Source organism: Nicotiana tabacum, chromosome 14 (assembly GCF_000715075.1).
Source record: "Nicotiana tabacum cultivar K326 chromosome 14, ASM71507v2, whole genome shotgun sequence".
In the NCBI taxonomy this organism is placed as follows: domain Eukaryota; kingdom Viridiplantae; phylum Streptophyta; class Magnoliopsida; order Solanales; family Solanaceae; genus Nicotiana; species Nicotiana tabacum.
This window is the reverse complement of record NC_134093.1, coordinates 81816625-81836970: the sequence shown is the minus strand read 5'-3', so window position 1 is coordinate 81836970 and position 20346 is coordinate 81816625.

Here is a 20346-nt window from a genome sequence, read left to right as displayed (position 1 = left end):
GGACCTTAACGGGACGGATGGACACCTGTGAAAGTTTAACCATCATGAACACATGCGTACTAAACTGAATGAATACATGATTACTGAACTGCTGAGATATTGAACGGAATAGGTACTGAACTGGATGGCGACTGAACTGACCGAATACTGAGCTTGAATACTGAAGGACATGGAGATTATAGTATAAGGTCTGAATGAGAAGGTTAGTTATCATCAACATTTCTCCAAAACACCTGCCAGCTAACAAAGCATAACAAAATCCTTATAGGGCATCATAATACTCATAACATGAAACATATACGTGAATACTGGTCTGTGATGGATATGTGAATGCTGAAATAACATGAATATATGAATATTGAATTGGCATGAATATTTGAGTACTGAACTAACATGAATATCTGAGTACTGGACTAACATGAGTATCTGAGTACTGAACTGAGATGAATTTTATAACATGAGATCTGAATACTGGAAACTTGAATGTTATAACATGACACGTGAAATACTGGGTGTACAATCGCCAATTCTTGTTGAAACTCTAGCTCGTAAGCTACTTGTTCGATCTTTCGTAAGATCCTATACGGCTCAATGTATCTTGGACTGAGCTTTCCTTTCTTCCAAAATCTTATAACACCTTTCATAGGCAAAACTTTCAGAAACACGCAATCATCAACTTGAAACTCTAGGTCTCTCTACGTTGCACATCCGAATAGGACTTTTGGCGACACTAAGCCATATTCAAATGCTTTTTAATCAACTTGACTTCCTCCGTAGCCAGATAGACCAAATCTGGTCCCAACAATTCTACTTCATGACGGGTGCAAAACACACACTTAAATAATCTCGCTAGTCGAATATTATAATATAATATCGTATCCACAGGGATTGGAGTTAAACAATATTTTTGTAGTTTACAGCGTGATTGCTATCCAAGATGATCAACAATTGAGATTTATGTGATTAAAAACTAAAATTAACTAAGAATCTAAAGCTAATTGACGAATGATAATCGAAACAAAAGTAAGCAAGGAAGATATCTGTCACGACCCAAACTAACCCCTGTCGTGATGGCGCCTATCGTGGAACTAGGCAAGCCGACTCATTTCCAAATCAAACCGATATTTTCATTTCAAAGATAATTTCAATGTTATTTAACACCAAAAAAACCTCCGTAAAGGAGTTCCAATCAAAATAAAAGTGCGGAAGGAAAAGCCCGACATCGGGGTGTCACTAGTCATGAGCATCTACAACAATCTGTCTAACAATATCAAGGCTAACTCAGCCTGGAAATTAGCTAAATACAACTAGAGGAAGATAAGAAGGAGAAGAGCAGGGCTGTGATCGCCAGACAGCTACCTTGCTATCCCCGGGAAAATCTGCAACCAAAATAATCAACAACTGCTACCGTGTCCGGCTACACCTGGATCTGCACACAAGGTGTAGGGAGTAATGTGAGTACGCCAACTCAGTAAGTAACAACAATAAATAAAGACTGAGTAGTAGTGACGAGCAATAAAGCATATAACGTTCATATCGGGAAATTTCAGTAGAATACCACATGCTTTAAAAATCAGGATTTGAATCAAAACATCTCGTTTAAACCCAGTTCCAGTAAAAATCATTTAAAGATATTTTTTAACAGTTTTCAAACAGAGGAAAAATGTAAAGGTGAGCAAAAATGATGAAATCATAATTAGCCCCTCGGGCAAAACATCACTCATATACAGCCCCTCGGGCAAACCTCACGGTCACTCGTGCCACTCGTGCCACTCGGGCATACCTCACAATCACTCTTGCCACTCGAGCATACCTCACAATCACTCATGCCTCCTAGTCACTAAGCACTCGGCACTCGCACTCAGTAGGTACCTGCGCTCACAATCACTCTTGCAACTCGAGCATACCTCACAATCACTCATGCCTCCCAGTCACTAAGACTCGGCACTCGGCACTCGCACTCAGTAGGTACCTGCGCTCACTGGGGGTGTGTACAGACTCCGGAGGGGCTCCTTCAGCCCAAGCGCTATATCAAGCCAAATCATGGCATAAATCACTCAGATCCCTCGGCCGATATCAAACATGTTGCGGCGTGCAGCCCGATCCCATAAATATGCAACATGCTGTGGCGTGCAGCCCGATCCCACAAATATCCTCACAAATCAGGCCCTCGGCCTCACTCGGTCATAAACCTCTCAAGCCACTCGGGCATTTCAGTAAAACAAGGTGCTCAGCCCAAAACAACATTTATATGCATCAAAATAGAGTCATAAAATTGAGTTATGCAGTAAACAAGTATAACCAAGACTGAGTATAGATTTTCAATCGAAAACAATGAGAGGATAGTAAGAAAAGGCCCCTAAAGGTCCAAACAACACTGGCACAAGGCCCAAACATAGCATTCAGCCCAATTTACAGAAACTCTTTCTAAAACATATAAGTATCATATAGTTCCAACAAAGTATGCAACTTTACAGTTGCTACGGGATGAACCAAGTCACAATCCCCAACAGTGCACACCCACATGCCCGTCACCTAGCATGTGTGTCACTAAAAATAGTAGAATGATACAAAATTTGGGGTTTCGTACCCTCAGGACTAGATTTACAATCGTTACTTACCTCAAACCGGTTAAATCTCTACCCCGCAATGCTCTTGCCTCTGGACTCGGCCTCCAAATTCTCCAAATCTATTTATAATCAGTACAATACCATCAATATACACTAATGGAATGAATTCCAATGGAAAAGCTACAAAATTTGACCAAAACCCGAGATTGGTTCAAAACCAGCCCCGGGCCCACGTCTCAAAATCCGACAAAATTTACAAAACTAGAAAGCCCATTCACTCACGAGTCTAACCATACCAAATTTATCAAAATCCGACATCGTTTGGTTCTTCAAATCTTTAAATTACTCTCCAAATATTCCAAGCCCTAACCCATCATTTTCACTAATTACATGATTAAACAACAGGAAATCACCATATATATGAGTATTAGGGCTCAAGCAACTTACCTCACTGATAGCCCTTGAATCACACTTCAAATATCACTTCAAAAGCTCCACAAACCGACTTGAAAATGGTGGAAATGAACCAAATTCGCGAAGTGTTCTATTTATGGTTTCTGCCCAAGTTTTCGCACCTGCGGGCTCTTTTTCCATGCCTATGGGACCGCACATGCGGTCAAGGTGCCGCATCCGCGAACTCCACTTAATTTCCCAGCTTCCGCACCTGCGCTCCAGGCCTTGCACATGCGAGCTCGCAGGTGCGGCCAAATCCTTCGCGCATGCGCTCCATCCTTGGCCTCACATTTTTCCGCATCTGCGCAGAAAATTCTCACGCCTACACAAGCGCACCATCGCTCTCATACTCCGCTTCTGTGAAGCATGCCCAGCATCCCCTTTCCGCATCTGCGCCCCAGGTTTCGCACCTGCGGGCTCGCAGTTGCGACCTCCAACTCGCACCTGCGCAACCTGCCTAGCCCGGCATTACCCTCACCTGCGAACTCCCCACGCACACCAGTGGCCTCGCACCTGCGACTCTTTCTTCCGCAGGTGCGAAAATAGCAGTAGCAGCAGCTTCAGCTGCATTTTCCAACTTCGACAAATCCATTAACCACCCGGAATCACCCCGAGGCCCTCGAGACCTCAACCAAAAATACCAACAAGTCATATATCAATATACCAACTTAGTCGAACCTTCGAATCACTCAAAAAAATATCAAATCACCAAATTACTCTCGGATTCAAGTCTAAGAACTTCTAAATTTCCAAATTCGGCAACCGATGCCGAAACCAACAAAACCACGTCCGAATGACCTCAAATTTTGCACACACGTCACAAATGATGCTAAGAACCTATTCCAACTTCCGGAATTCCATTCTGACCCCGATATCAAATTTTCCACTGCCGACCAAAAATTGCCAAATTTCTAATTTTGCCAATTCAAGCCTAATTATACCACGGACCTCCAAATCACATTCCGGACACACTCCTAAGTCCAAAATAAACTAACGAAGCTAACAAAACCATCAGAATTCAAATCCGAGATCGTTTACATATAGGTCAATATCCGATTGACTTTTCCAACTTAAGGTTCTAAATAAGAGACTAAGTGTCTCATTCCACTCCGAAACCACTCCGGGCCCGAACCAACTAACCCGGTATATCATAATATAGCTTCAGAGCATAAAGGAAATAGAAATGGGGGAAAATTGGGCTATAACTCCCGAAACGACCGGCCGGGTCGTTACAATATCAATGGGAGAAAATAGAGATTGAGTAGATAGGTGCAAGATAAATGTATGGGATTTAACTTTAGTAATTCACTTCTAATGTTCAAGTGAGTCTCTGGAATTCACTCAATTATTAGTTCCAACATTTAGTAGAAACTCCTCTCTCGATTAAGTCTCAACCACACAATATGAACCAATTTAAGCTCGGTGAAGATATGCTTGACTTCGTAGTGGATTGGTCTTTAGGAGAACCTCTTTCGATTATCCTCCTACAGTATCTTCTCCAACTTGTTAGGTACTACAAAACAAGTCTTGAAATGAAGTTAACTAATACAAATATAAAATAGAAAGGGAAAAAGAAAAGAAATAAAACTAAAACGTAATTCCTGAATTAGCACCAAAAACTATTTCAAACAATATTAATTGTCAATCCCCGGCAACAGTGCCAAAATTTTACGAACGCAAAACACACACTTAAATATGCTCGCTAGTCGAATATTGTATAATATAATATCGTATTCATAGGGATTGGAGTTAAATAATATTTTCGTAGTTTATAGCGTGATTGTTATCCAAGATGATCAACAATTGAGATTTATGTGATTAAAAATAAAATAACTAAGAATCTAAAGCTAATTGACGAATGATAATCGAAACAAAAGTAAGCAAGGAAGATATCAATGGGAAAAAATATGGATTGAGTGGATAGGTGCATGATAAATGTCTGGGATGTAACTCTAATAATTGACTTCTAATATTCAAGTGAGTCTCTCGAATTCACTCAATTATTAGTTCAAGCATTTAGTCCAAACCCCTCTCTCGATTAAGTCTCAACCTCACAATATGAACCAATTTAAGCTCGTTGAAGATATGCACGACTTCGTAGTGGATTGGTATTTAGGAGAACCTCTTTCGATTATCCTCCTAACTAGGTTTAATCAACAATTCAACTAGCCTCTTTCGATTACTAAGAGGAATTAATGAATTCAACCAACAAAATAATGCAAAGATATCATTAAGTTATGCATCTCTCGATTACATGAACATGTGAATATAGATGCAACTATTAAACCATCCAAAACGATTCATGACATAATAATTAGAGTTATAATCTGCAAACAAATATCAATACACCAAATCCATCAAACCCTAAAGAAAACTACTTTATAGACATAGAGTAATTCATCACAAATATGTTTAAAGTAAAGAAAAATATAAAACAGTCCAAACTCGTGTCTTGAGTGAGGATTGAATGATGAATTCCTTGTGCTTTAACTTATCCACCTCCTCCTTAGCCTCCTTAGGTCTTAGATGTGTCAAAAGTCCAGAAAATATCATTTTTCATGTATATATACCAAGTAGGGTCGGTCCCAATCGAAAACACCTTTTCCTACGCGAACTATGACAACTTTCGAAACTGGACGTGCGTGGCCGCGTGCATGATCGCGCACTTTGGACAGTGTAGTGCTCTACTTGCGTGCCCAGTGCATGATCGCGCACCTGGGTGACCTCTTGCTCGCGATTTGTTTCTCCTGTTAAGTGTACTATTGCTCGTTGATCCCCGAACACGACTCCAACTTAATCCTTGGGCTTTTACTCAAACTTCAAAGATTTAGAATAGCTCGAATTCATTCCAAAACATCTACATAGCTCGCAAGCACTCCTACAAGGCATAAAACACACAATTAGTGCAAAACACTAGTGATTAAAGATCAAACTCAATTAAAGTGCAGTAAATTAGAGTGCAATAGGCAACTAAAATACGAGATTATAGCCTACCATCACTTCGCCGACTTCGAACCAACCAATTGGCGATCTAAACCTTCGCCCACACAAATCATGCTTTCAAAATGAGCGAGATAATCCTATTATAAGGTCCATATTTACCATCTCCACTAAAGGATATGTGTATTCTATGGTAAAACACAAGGCTTTCTGCTACTCGACTTTCACTTGCTGAAAATTCAGACACTTGGCCACAAAGTCTACGACGTTCCTTTCCATGTCGTTCCACCAATAAATCTCCTTGAGCATGATTCATCTTCGGGCAACCTGGGTGGATAGAATACCTGGAATTATGGGCTCTAACATGATCTTCCCTCTCTAAGTCCATCTATGTTTGGAATACACAATCCATCTTGGTACCTTAAAGTACCATTATCTCCCCCTTGTTCAAAAGACATCGTCTTAAACTTGTGAATCCCCTCTTTCAATTTCTACAAGTAGGGATCATCAATTTGTTTCTCCTTTACTTCGTCTACTAAGGAGGAACAAGTCCTGTTCTGGACAACAACTCCACTATCTTTGGTGTCCGAAAGTTGAACTCCTACCTTGGCTAAGCAGTGAACTCCTTTCACCGTAGTTCTCTTGTCTGCCTCAATCATGATCTATACTTCCCATACTTGATTATCTTTTTAAGGTACTTCCTGAAAATACTTATAGTGTTGATGTGAGCTAAGTCTTTGACCAGTTCACCGAAGATTAAAGTCTCATGATCATTCCACTAACTTCGTGTTTCTTACATACGCTAGGCACATTCCTTGTGGTAATTATATCATTTTTCATATCCATGATAACTTTTCGGGTTTCAAATCTCCAACTGGACTTACTGATGATTTTCACAACTCCCCCTTAGACCAAAGGTTAAGGTCTTGTACTTGCAGATCATTCTTTTTTGCTGTGATCCGAACAACATTCCTTATCTTTTGCAATTCTTCGGACTTTACGTCAATAATGACTCATTTTCCAACATACTTCTAAGCAATCTTTCTTACTAGGAAAAACTAAATTACTTACATAAACGGAAAGCTAATGTATTCACAACTATTATACACTATCTTAATAATTTAACTCTGCTCACATTGTCAATCCTGAGGAGACCCTTTTTCGATAATTCTTAAAGGCTATTCTTCTGTAGTTTGCTCTCTTACTGCTAGATGATTTTTTTCCTGCTGTCACTGTACTTCGGGTTTAAATTAAACTCTTCGGGTTCTAAAACGCGTTCAGTGTTTCAAACTGTTACCCACTAGTGTTAACCTGGCTAAGTAAATCAAATTGTACCTCTACTAGCTCTGCTGAAATTGGTAATTTGTTGTATCTACTCAAAACTTACTTACTATCCTTTTACTAACCACCTGCTAGCATCATATTTTCTTGTTCTTCTTTGAATAACTAAAGTAAAGCATAAGGTTATTTCTAACTACCCTTACCATCCAACCCTATTCTACGGTTACATACTATCTCTTTTTTGAATTATGTACATGGATCACACTTAGGGAAATTTCATCTGTCTTAAATGAAATTGGAATATCAAACCCCAAACTTTCTATACACTTCAAAATCATATCAGACTATAAACTTCAGGGGTAAAAACTTAGTCACATAACCTAAGGGAGACTGTCATATCCTTTATCTCACAATAATAGTTGCTGCTTATAGTAACTTATTAATGTTGTAATTTCTAGTCCTAATGTGAATAAATCTGAACAACTTAAAATCATTCCTGAAATTCAATATCGGTTGCTCTTGGTTCATATTTCGTACATCATATATTCTTAGTCATATGCATGACTTGTAAGAAAAACACATCTTTGGTAATAACAAACGTTTCTGACTTCTAGTTATTTTACTCTTAGGCTCTTTTCTGTCCAAAATTATAGTGATCAATTCTATGCCCATTGCGGTTAAATTCTTAACTTGTTACACTGTGGGGTCTAACATCTAAACTATCATCATCCAACCTGTGGCTCAATTTTCAAGAAATAAAATAATATTGTTCTGTGAGATAAAATACATACGGATACGCTACCATACACAAACTTATCCTTCAGGGTATACCATCATCTGATAAATCACTTCTCGCGCCATTTGGCGAGTCTTGGGTCTTAATCCAGACCTAAAACATGCTAAGATTTTGTTATAATCATTGTTACTTACATATTCTTTTAGCACCCATAGGCATCACTATATACTCACAAGTCACCAAAATTTGGATACACTAAAAATTGGAGATCTGGTAACTGAATAACTAATACTAGCATACTCAATAACCATAAACCTGCTAACTAAATGACTGTATAACTGGTATCTGAGGTAAACAGATAACCATAAAATATGATAACTGCTTTTGTACTTTCTGGTGAGGTAATGCTCTAATATGTACTATTATCCATTAGATCCCACTTTCAACATCCTCTCAAGTCTCATTTGTTACCCACCTGTATTCCATAATGATACCCCAATGGGAAATCACCCTCTCTAGTACCTTGGGTTTTTCCTGCCCGTCGCTTAGGCATTCGATACGTCTGGAATTCGATAGGAAGAGAAGGTTACCTATTGTTCTAAGTTTCATGGCACGATCTAGAATAGAAAGAAATGAGACAATCCTGAATGTCTTGGTAGTTAACCATTTATATACATAGCCAGCACACACAGATAAAGGAAACTCCACTGGACATGGGTTCATAGACTCCCTAGGACACTTGAACCTGGCTCTAATACCAAGCTTTGTCATACCCCGAACCATGGCCTGGACGTAAAACGTCACGCGGTTCCTGACTACATGTGACTGAGCGAACCAAATGGCTAGCTAAATCAACATGTGATATCATAACATAATGAATGCGGAAAATAAACTAACACATGCTAATATATTGAAAGTCTGAATGATATAAATCAAAAGTGTGGAAACACTAATACAAGTCTGAAACATATTTGTAGTCAACATTGCTTAACAAGAAAAGCTTAACAACTGTGGCCTGAGGCCCAAATACAGGTGTTCAACATTCAGGAATTCTGAATTAGGAATTGAGAATCATACTGCAATATATGATACTAAAATACTAAACCATACTGAGTTACATAATACTAGAATACTGAAGAGAACTAGACTGAGACATGTATTCATAATAAATTGATTTATCATAATTGAAACTCATAGGATATTGAACGATTATAAAACTATGCCATCTAGATAATAGAAGTTCTACAACTATTCATGGGACTAAGATATAATTACGTTCTAAGGAAACTCGTAACAGTCATAAAAAATGGGACGTAGTGAGAATCATAAACATTCCCAAACGTAAAGATAGTTAGCCTCACATATCTTGATTCTAGACTTTTTAAGCGTATCACAATGTTTGTCACCTCTTTCAATGATAATCTATAGCAATATATATCAAGAAGAACCAATATTAGCACTACGACTCACGTTTTGGCAACTTAGGAATTTTATCAAATACCTTATAGGCGTAAAGTCTCATAGCCCTCATTAATGGTGTTTTCTTCACCCAATTCTCATTCTGTTACTTCTAGGTGATTCTACAATCCCAAATAAATGTAACTAGCACCACTTCTCATCACCCAAATGTTTATCATAAGTCAACAACCCAAAACCCTAGCATAGTTCATTTGATTCCCTTTATAAAACCCATCTATTATTCTCCCAAAAACTCATCAATTCATAGTTATAAATTATTAGGGAGTAGAAGCATTACCTTTTTGAAGTTCAATCCTCTTGAATTCGAGTTCTAGGGTTTCTTTTCTCAACAATAGTGTCTCGATCTAATATCTTATGATTTGAAGGCCTTACCCATGTTAATAAGGTGTTGGAGAATTAAAATTAACTTATAATCATCGTTAGAACTTACCTTGGATGATAGAGGGACCTTGGGGAAGTTGGGTTCTTGAGATCTCCCATTTCTATAGTAAATGTACGTGTTTGGGGTTGTAGGGAACGAGGTAGGGTTTAAATAAGTATACGCGTACCAAAACTTAAGGAGAAAATAAAAGTAGCTTGGATAAACATCATCGGCACAGGGCATCATCAGGGGTGCCAAAATAATTGTGCAAGGCACCATCAGAGGCGCCAAAACTACAGTGCCTTGCATTGTCAAGGGCACTAAGGTTAACGCCCTAGACAGTGCCTTGCATTTTCAGGGTAGCTGAGGTTAATGCCCTGGACAGTGCCTTGCACTGTCTATGGCTATGAGCTTTTATGGCTTTGCAGTGTCTAAGGCTTTGAGCTTTCATGGCCTCCCATAAACATAGTCGATTCTATCGAATTTTATGCACCTCACTATCGGTCTTGATTCCAAAACAACGGTTTCCACCCATACTCACACCGATAGGAATTCACATTAATACTTATTTAATGCATCCACAACTAATTCAGATTTATGAAGTGTTACAGCATATTCCCGGATTTGTATTTGAATATTTCTAGAAGGTTTCGGCACTAGTTGACGAAAGTTGGCAATTTGAAGGTTTGGAATGTTCAAAAGTTTGATTGGGAGTTGACTTTGATGATATCAAGTCCAAATTATGGTTTCAATAATTGGAATAGCTTCATTATGTCAATTGGGACTTGTGTACAAAATTTTAGGTTATTGCGAGTTGATTAGATATGGTTCGACACGAGTTTTGAAAGTTGAAAGTTCAAAAGTTCATTAAGTTCAATTTGAGGTGCTATTCATGATTTTAATATTGTTATGCGTGATTTGAGGCCTCAAGTAAATATGTGTTATGTTATGGGACTTGTTGGTATGTTCAGACGGGGTCCCGAGGGGCTCAGATGAGTTTCAGATAGGTTTGGGTTGTGTTGCGCTCGTTTTTAATGTTTCGACGTTATTTCTTTAAGCATAAATGATATCACATTAAGCAAATTATCTCCAATTTCTATTTTGATTGAATCATTAGATCCATATCGTAATTATGGAATCATAGCAACTGGAATCATCAAGTTTTGACATCGTATGAAGAATTTATGGTTATTTTATTAAGATTGGGTTGCGATTTTTCAGATTAATTACGCAATTGCCACTGAATTCATATTTAAAAATCTACACTATTTTCAAATATTAAAACCAACATATCTCCTTCATTATAAGGTCAAATGGAGTGATTCAAAAGCCTAACTTGACTGGAATTTTATGAGGAATCTATTGGAGACATAAAACATGAGTTTTGGGATCACTTGACATAAGAAACGAGGTAGAATAGCTGGGTAGAAGCATATAATATCGAGGGTTTGTTCATTTGGTCATATTTTGAGTTTGGGAGCTCGGATTTGGGCGATTTTCACCACATGGGTTGGAGTAAGTGTTCTATACTCAATTTTGGTTATATTTCATAAATCCATTTTCATTTTTGGCATTTGATTGATGATTTCAAAGTGAAATTTGGGAGTTTTTGTCTAAAATTTCATAAAGAGAATTTTTGAGTTTTGAACATTGATTCGGAATCGGATTTGAGTGAAACTAGTATAGTTGGACTCGTAATTAAATGGTTTCTCATATTTTGTAAGTTTTATCGGGTTCTGAGGTGCGAGTTCGGATTTGACTTTTTGGTTGACTTTGGGCTTTTGATTAAAGATTCCACCTTTATCGATTGGGTTTGTTTCATTTGGCATTATTTGATGTTCTTGAGTTGCTTCGGCTAGTTTTGAGTCGTTCGTAGGTCGGTACGCATGGGATGACATTTCTAGAGTATTGTTTGGCTTGCTCGGTATTGGATTAAGCTTGTTCGAGGTAAGTAACACTTCTAAACTTGGTGCTGAGGGTATAATCCCCTGAATATACGTGTTATGTGTTTGGTGTTAAGATGACGCTCATGCTAGGTGATGGGCGTGTGGGCGTGCACCATGTGAATTATGACTCGATTGATTTTGTGGTACTATGTAGTTACCTAATCTTGTTTCTATCCATGAAATTTCTACGTGCTAGAGTAATTGAACTGTGATCCATGTTAGAAACCATATTTAGGCTATATATTTATCATGTTGGGACCTACTGAGGTCATTTCAACCGTTGAGTTATTTTCTTAAATTGTAATGACATACTCAGTCATATTCATCATTTGCATATCATATCTTAATCTCTATTATCATTTATTGTTAAATCATGTATCATTGTTTGACCTGATTAGCATGAGATTTGTGAGCCCGAGAGACTAGAACCGAGGGCTGATTGTGAGTGATGTTTATGATATCGGGTTGCACACTGTAGTAGGCTTTATTGATTCATGATGGAATCGTACTGCATGTCGTAGCATGTCATGTTGGCTTATATTAGCTCTTGGGCAGGAGTTGCCTCTCCAGAATCTGACATACCAGCAGTGTGCTGAGTGATTGAGAGTGTTGAGTGATTGGGAGGTGCTGAGTGATTGAGAGTGTTGAGTGATTGGGAGGTGCTGAGTGATTGAGAGTGTTGAGTGATTGGAGGTGCTGAGTAATTGAGCATGATGAGTGATGTTGAATACTCCGAGAGCATGAGCACATGAGTTTATCAATGTGGTGCATTACATTTGACATGCATACTTGGCATGTAGACATAGAGATGCATTTCCTCATACTATGCAGTATTGTGACATTTATGACTTCTCATACACATTGACATGTAGGCATAGAGATATATTTTCCTCATGTTATCTGATAATGGGGCATCTTATCTGTTGTTGAAAGGTTTTGGGAAAAATCACAATTTTTCTGACATACTCACATTTTGATGACTTTGGTAAAAGATTTGGGTTTTACTGTTATAGTTGAAAAACATGCCTATTTTCCGTAACTATGAACGAGCTGAGCATCATATCTTTGAGTATTACTTGTACTGTTTTCATTATATTGTTACGAGTTGTTCTTGGCTGTTGGTGTTGGACTCTAAACATTGTCCAAGCCACCACTGCTTTCAATCTAATGTTAGGTTTGTTACTTATTGAGTACATGGGGTCGGTTGTACTCATACTACACTTCTGCGCCTTGCGTACAGATTTTGGAGCTGATGTTGTTGTGTATGGTGGGAGCTGACATTGAAGATGTACATGTGTTCCAGTTGTAGCTGCCTCTTATTTATGGTAGCTTTAGATTTATAAAAATCTATTTATGTACATTTGAAACAGATGATGTATTTATTTTATACTAGCTTTGTAAACTCTAAATCTTAAAAGCTCATGATTCGTACTACCAATCCTTAGGATTTTTATATAAAAGTTTAGTTATATTATCATTATTTCTCTCAGTAGATCTCATTTGAGTAGGATTATTGCTAATTGGATTACCTAGCGGGTTGGGTTAAGTGCCATCACGACTAGTTGGATTTTGGTCATGACAAGTTGGTATCAGAGCTCTAGGTTCATAGGTTCTACGAGCCATGAGCAAGTGTCTAGTAGAGTCTTGCGAATCGGTATGATGATGTCTATTCCTATCTTCGAGAGGTTACAAGGCATTTAGGATAAACTTCTCATCTTTCTTCCCTTATCGTGTGACATTGATTCAGCTTGAAGCATATCTCTTTGAATTTCTTCCACTCACTCATATGCGTATATGAGAGCTCGGTATCATCTGTACATCGACGGCTTGTGGAATTCCATGGATGAGTTACGAGATATGTTTTTTGTATTTTGGTGATGGGCCAGTCTGGAGGACTTGAGGCTCGGGTTGGACCGCAACTTAGGCTCGGTAGTTTTAGTTGTGTGAACATATGATTTTGGACTTCTTTGTCCAGTGGTGTCCCTATGAGTAAGACCGGTGGCTCGGTGAGTGGTTGGATGGCTATATGATGAGTATGATGTGACTGCAAGATGTGTTTGGATGGTTTGAATATGACGAGAAGAGTTTGCTTGAGATGTGAAAAAGACCATTGGGTGCTCGATTTTTGTGGATATGTTATACGGTCTGGAGTTATGAAGGTTTTTGAGAGATTCTTTCGTGTTATTTCATTTGTGGTATGAAGTAGATTTTCATGTCTTGTTGATGAATTCAGACTCAGGAAGATTAAGTGATTGCATAATAGTTGTGGCTGTGAAATGGTATAGAGAGATGCCAATTTGAGGCTAAGCAGGTGGGTTATCTCATACGTGATAATCTACGGATATGTGACCCTTATGATATTATGTGGAGGGTTTCTTTTCTACCAGTGGGTTATATGTGTTGCAATTTTGAGTTTGGATTGGTTGAGAAAGTTGACCTGACTATCACGAGGATGAATGCGGGCTTGGTAGATGATTTGAGGTAATTTATGGGTTGTATTGCAGGAGCTTGGGAAGGATTTAGTTGAATCTCACTGCGGGATAATCACAGCAATAGAGTATGGGGATGGTGAGTTATCAGATGTTTTATTCTATGGCTTTGAGCCAAGTGGGGAAGTCTTCTGTCGATGATTTGATTGCATGGTTACATGTTGTTTTGGTTTCGGTCTGAAGCAAAGGTGTGGATCGGTTATGACTTGCAGATATTGACTTTTAGGATGACTTAAGCAAGGAAGTTTTGGGATATGGGTTATATTACACTTTATGGGTATATGGAGATCATGGAATGATTTGAATTATTATTCGTGAAGGATGTAGTGCATATAGAGTAGGAATTTACTCGGCTGCTTAGATGTATGGATTACTTCTTTGGGTGTTGTCATGCTAATGGGGCACAGGTCGTTTGGCATGTTTGGGTGGTGCAATTGAGATTTGAGCAGAGTGGATGACTCTCGAGAAGGTTCTAATGGATTCAAGATTCATATGTAGCAATTGAGAATTTTTTGGATTTGTATATGGCTAGAATCTAAGATTTACAATGGATGGTGTCGAGACTCGCGGTATTTCTAAATCATTATGGATTTTATATTTCAGTATCAGGAAGGTGAAGGAAACAAATTTAGATTCACAGAAGGTCTCTTCAGAGTGAGTGTCTCGGTTATGGTACTTTTGGGGTACTTAAGAGGGAATACAGAAGCTTATGGGCCTTATGGCGGTGAGGTTTTATGCTAGGATCTCTTGTGGTGAGCTTTGGGTAAAGATCGTGGTGTTCTGGCAGGGAGAAGTGTCAACCTGAGGGTAATTCGGAAGGAACTCGAAGAAATAGGATAGCTTGGTAGTAGGTTGGATCAGCACGGTAATGGATTTGATCGGTTCTTTGGGTAATTATGTTGTGGTGAGTCTCTACAGGTGTTTTGTGGCAATACTCATGGGTTTGGTGACCTGCGTGACTTGGTTGAGTTAGAGAGATTCAGTTTTGATGGCTTGGTTATGTGAAAATGGGTTTTGAAAAGTTCTCAATGGTTTCTACCACGGTTTGAGATGGATATTTCCTACTGGTGTGAGGAGCATGTTGCGTACTGTGATTTTCTCCTTAATGGGATCAAATGGAAGGTTTCTGATAAATCGGGTATGTATTCTACTGATGACTCAAAGTTGATTACGAGATTCTCGTACTTTTCATATGATGGCATGATAGATACAGTGTGTTGTGTGGGATTGAGATTTGTATGTGCAAGGTCACGGTTCAGTTTTAAAGGGAAGGTCATGAATTCTTGAACAATATGGATAGTTTCAGATGTTTAGATGAACGTTATTACTACTTGGTATTGCCTGAGAATGGTGCTTATTTCAGAAGGCACATTGTGTTCTAACTTACAGACGAACATTCTAAATCTTAGAAGCTCATGATTTGTACAACAAATCCTTGGGATTTATGTATAAAATTTCAGTTATATTATCATTATTTCTCGCAGTAGGTCTGAATTATGTTATCTGTTATTTGGCTTACCTAGCAGGTTGGGTTAGGTGCCATCACAATTAGGTGGAATTTGGACAGTGACTTATAAATCACATGAGCAAGTCTAGTAGAGTATTGCGGAACGGCATGGAAACGTCTGTACTTATCTTCAAGAGGCTACAGGGTTGTTAGGAGCACTTCCCTTCTTGATTCCTCGTCGTGCGATTTGATTCCATTAAATCTTATGCCTTCATTTCCTTCCTACTCATTCCTATACAATGTCGAGCACTTGTTATCAATTGGGCATCGAGGAGTTGTAATGGTACTGCATGTGGTGCATGATGTTTCTCCCTACGTATTCGAGTGAGCTATTATCATCGCCTTGTGGAAGTGCGCTCTGTCGTTTTCGCCCAGTGCTAGTGTTGCCTACAGTTTCGATGTTATGCACACTGTATTATGAGGTTCATGCATTGTTATCGTGCAGTATTGGTGTGAATAGTAGGTGCTTATTTATGTGTCGCGGCAGTGAATGACTCGAAAGGAGGATTACTCGATTCACGGTTTAGAGGTTCGGTATTTAATGCCCGCGGAAAGGCAATCCGACTATGGGTGTTCAGGCCTTGGTTGACGGAGTAGCGAGACTTGTTATTTTCGAGCGTGGTGGAATTCTCATTGTGGTGTGGTGTCATAGTCCTTGTTGGAATGCATCAAAGCTCGTCGGTGTTATGGTCTTCTTTGATTCGCCTTCAGGGAAGGGTGTTGTGAAATGGTGCCTAAGCAGCGGTTATCAGAGATGGCGGTGTATGACGATTTCAAAGTCAAATCAGTATTTCTAATTTTGATGGCTCGAGAAAGATGATCTTCAAGGGGGCTTATAATTGGTAGCAATTTATTAGTTCGGGTTCTACAGAGATGGATCATGATTGGAGGCAGTATTTGGGTAGCGAAGGATGAGGAAGGACGTGGTGGGAGATGTCTCGCAGAGGTTAAATTTCTAGAGATCAAGTAGTTCGCTTTGAAAGATGGTTAACTCTGAGTGGGAATGTTAGCGTATCGCATGGATTTTGTGGTAGGATGGCCACATGCTTCCAGAAAGCTTAGCGTGATTATGGTCATGGTGAACAAGGGTCTAAGTCCGTGTATTTTGTTTGAGATGGTGGCTTTGTGCTTCAGAAGTTTGAATATGACGGAAAGAGTTTGCTTGGGATGTAATATGACTTCGAGTTTTGGATGCATCACTGAACCTTCATTTGATGTTGATGGGAATGAGCGGTCACTTTCGACTGGTGGGCGAGCATGGCTTCAGGATGATTAACTGATTTTGTAATGGCTGTAGTCAGGGCAATGTTGTTGGAAGATGTCGATATGGGATTACACAAGTGGGCTATCTCCTGTGAGGTGTTAGGAGTTGCGTGATTCCTAGCAAAGGTCCTCCGAAGAACTTTATTTTCTATCCAACATGAAGAAGGTACTACGATGTGAGTTGGGATCACTTGAAGAAGAGGGTGTAGCAATCAAGAGGTCGAGTGTGTGTTTGGAGATGATAATTCGAGTTATGTTACACAAAGTTTAACAAGAGATTTTGAGAAATTCAATGGAGTGATGGTGCGAAATCATGGTAACCGAGAAGGAGTTATTGTGATTTATGGATTTTTGTGATTGTAGCTTAAAGCTGAGTAGGGGAGCCCACAATCTATGATAGGGTCATGTGGTTATGTGACTTGGCAGTATGGGTTATTGGTATATTGGTAGATTAGTTATGACCAAGAAAAGAAAACATCAAGGGTATTTTGGGCAAGGAATTTGATGTAAATGTGCTACATTTTATCTTATCGATTCATGTGCCGATGTTGGGGATGACATAGAATTTATGCTTCTTGTGGATGTGATGTGCAAGGAAAAAGAATTCATCTAATTGCTTCATTGGGAGTATTCATATGTTAGCAGAGCACTAGTGGTTGGTTATATAATCGGGACCAGGTTAGAGTGGGTGACTCTCAACAATGGTTCTAGTGGGTTCAAGAATTAAAGATGTCTAAGGATTTTGGGTTTGTTATGTGGCTGAGGACTAGGTTTTGCAGCAGAGTGTGAAGAATATTTGGGAAATTTCTATGTTATTATCGGGTCTACGGTGCAGTGTTATAGGAACAGCTTCGGATTCGCAGAAGGTCTTCCAAAATGGGTGTATTAGCTGGAGATACTATTGAATGCACGAAGAGGGTATGATGGCTTATGGGTATCGAGATGATATGGTCGCATGATTTGGGTCATTGGGGATAAGTGTTGTTTGAGATCCGTTATGTGTTTGAATAGGATTGTTATCCCAAAGGCAAGCCAAGAGTAAATTGGAAGAAGTTGAGTCAGTTAGTAATGATTTGAATCAGCATGGTTGTGAAAATGATCAGTTCCTCCGGTGTGCCAAGCTATACAGGGGATTCGTGGTTGTACGTGCGGGCTTGATAGCCACCGTAATTTGGGTGATTTGGAGGTATTTGATTCGGATGGCCTTGTTATGTGTAAATAGATCCCGGAAGAGTTATGGCGGTTTAGACTACGACTTGAGATTTACATTTTCTGCGATTATGGGAATTCGGTTGCATGTTGCAATTGTTCTTCTTAAATGAGTTGAGCGAAAGGGGTACTAGCTAATGAAGTGTTTGTGCTATTGGTGGTTTAGGGGTTCTGATGAAATTCTTATACTCTTGCGTAGCAACATGATAGGTGTACTGAGTGGTACGGAAATTTGAAGTTGAGGATCAAGGTTGCGGTTCGGCTTTGATAAGAATGTCACGAGATCGGAGGAGCAGGGGGGAGAATTCAGATGTTAAGAGTAAGCTGGCATTATCTTAATATTGCCTGAGGACTGTGTTCTGTGGAAGAGGCATTATGCATTAGTTTGTGGATTCTTTGTCGGCATTACAGAAATAGCATGGTTGATGGCCATTGATGTTCAGATTTTGCTACTTGGCATGGAATGTTGTGGGAATATATCCCACAGGAAGATCGTATAAGTGTGACGTGTTAGTCATTTGATTGTTAGAGACTTAAATTGGGTATGAAGATTTTGGTACTGTCATTGATTGGAGAGTTTATGTCTGAGAGGCGCTCTATTTCTTTGGTTGCAGACTGTAGAAATTTGTTCCAGATTGGGTGACTACTCGTATGTGTCATGAATAGGGTCACTGTGGATCTTTGAAAGGTTATTGGCCAGTATGGAATGATCGGAATCGGCTTGAGGTTCGTTGGTAGATCTAATGTAAATGTATGCTCTACATCAGGTCGGATGTGTTCCTTCAGCATAGCATTACTTATGGATGATTCTTCGGGTGTAGTGGATAATATTCATACCGTTGTCTATTTAAGGTGCTAATCTTCATGCCATACGTGTTGTGAGGCGGCTTGATTATCCGCGCATGGGTTGTGATCTGACGTGCTTGTGGTCGATATTCGGGCATTTCATGAGTATGAGCAGTTTGGCTCTGTAGGTACTTCCTTATTGATTGTTATGTATGGATCGGGTGTCACGCCGCCACGGGTATTATGTTTGGATCAGGTTGCATGCCGCAACGGTATCATATGTGGATAGGGTTACGCGCCGCAGCAGTGAGATGTTGAATACTGTTCTTTATACTTATTTTGTGTGCCTTGTTTCTCATCTCTGAGATAGGTTCATAGAATCTGTTTGGCCATTTTATTCATTATGCGGGTTGGGTAGTTCTTTGCCAGAGTTCGTTCTTCCTTAGGGGTCATATCCGAGTTGTAGCTTGTTGGCGCATTGATGGCGTCATATGAGATTTTAGACGATGTTTAAAGTAGCTTATTGCCCGAGCAGCTTGTACTGGGTGAGACGAGATTATTGGACCTGAGATCAGTGTAATCGGATTTGTGTAAGGTATATTCAAGAGAAAATGTCACTAGTCAGTTCAGAACAAAGCAGTGGTTCTTGTCAAGCGGAGGAACTCCATGAATTATTGATTTGGTAGGCGGCTATAAGCTTCTATGGCTCTCATCGTTGCAGTATCGCGAGGGTTGGATCAGGGCTTATGCGCATTATCAGGTATAATACAAGCATCAGGTGAGTGAATTTGCAGCTTTTACCGTTGGAGGATGTTATTATGGGCATACTAATTATGCGGTGCATGGTGTGGTTTCAGCATGGGCGCATGATCATACTTGGTGCAGCGGGTTGGGATTGATACGGTGATTCGTATGTTAGAATCAGGTCTCGTAGAGAATTCCGGATGTTGGAATTTGGTCCTAAGGCTTGTGGGCTAAGGTAAAAGGAAGGATATTTAGTATGGCTCGAGCTAATGTGTTCACATAGGCTTTGGTGGCACGGCTAGGTGCACGAGGTGTTAAACAGCGATTTTGGGCAACTTCAGAACAGTTCTTGGCACGTTCGAGGACAAACGTATGTTTAAGTGGGGGAGAATGTAACGACCCGATCGATCGTTTTGAGCTCTAGTGCTTCGTTCGGCGGTTTGAGGCCTTGAGTAGCTTCACTTCATGTTTTATGACTTGTACATGTGATCGGAATTGAATTTCGAGAAGTTTGGAGTTGATTCGGAAGGAAAGTCCTCAATTCGGAAGCTTTAAGTTAGAAGAGTTGACCAAGATTTGACT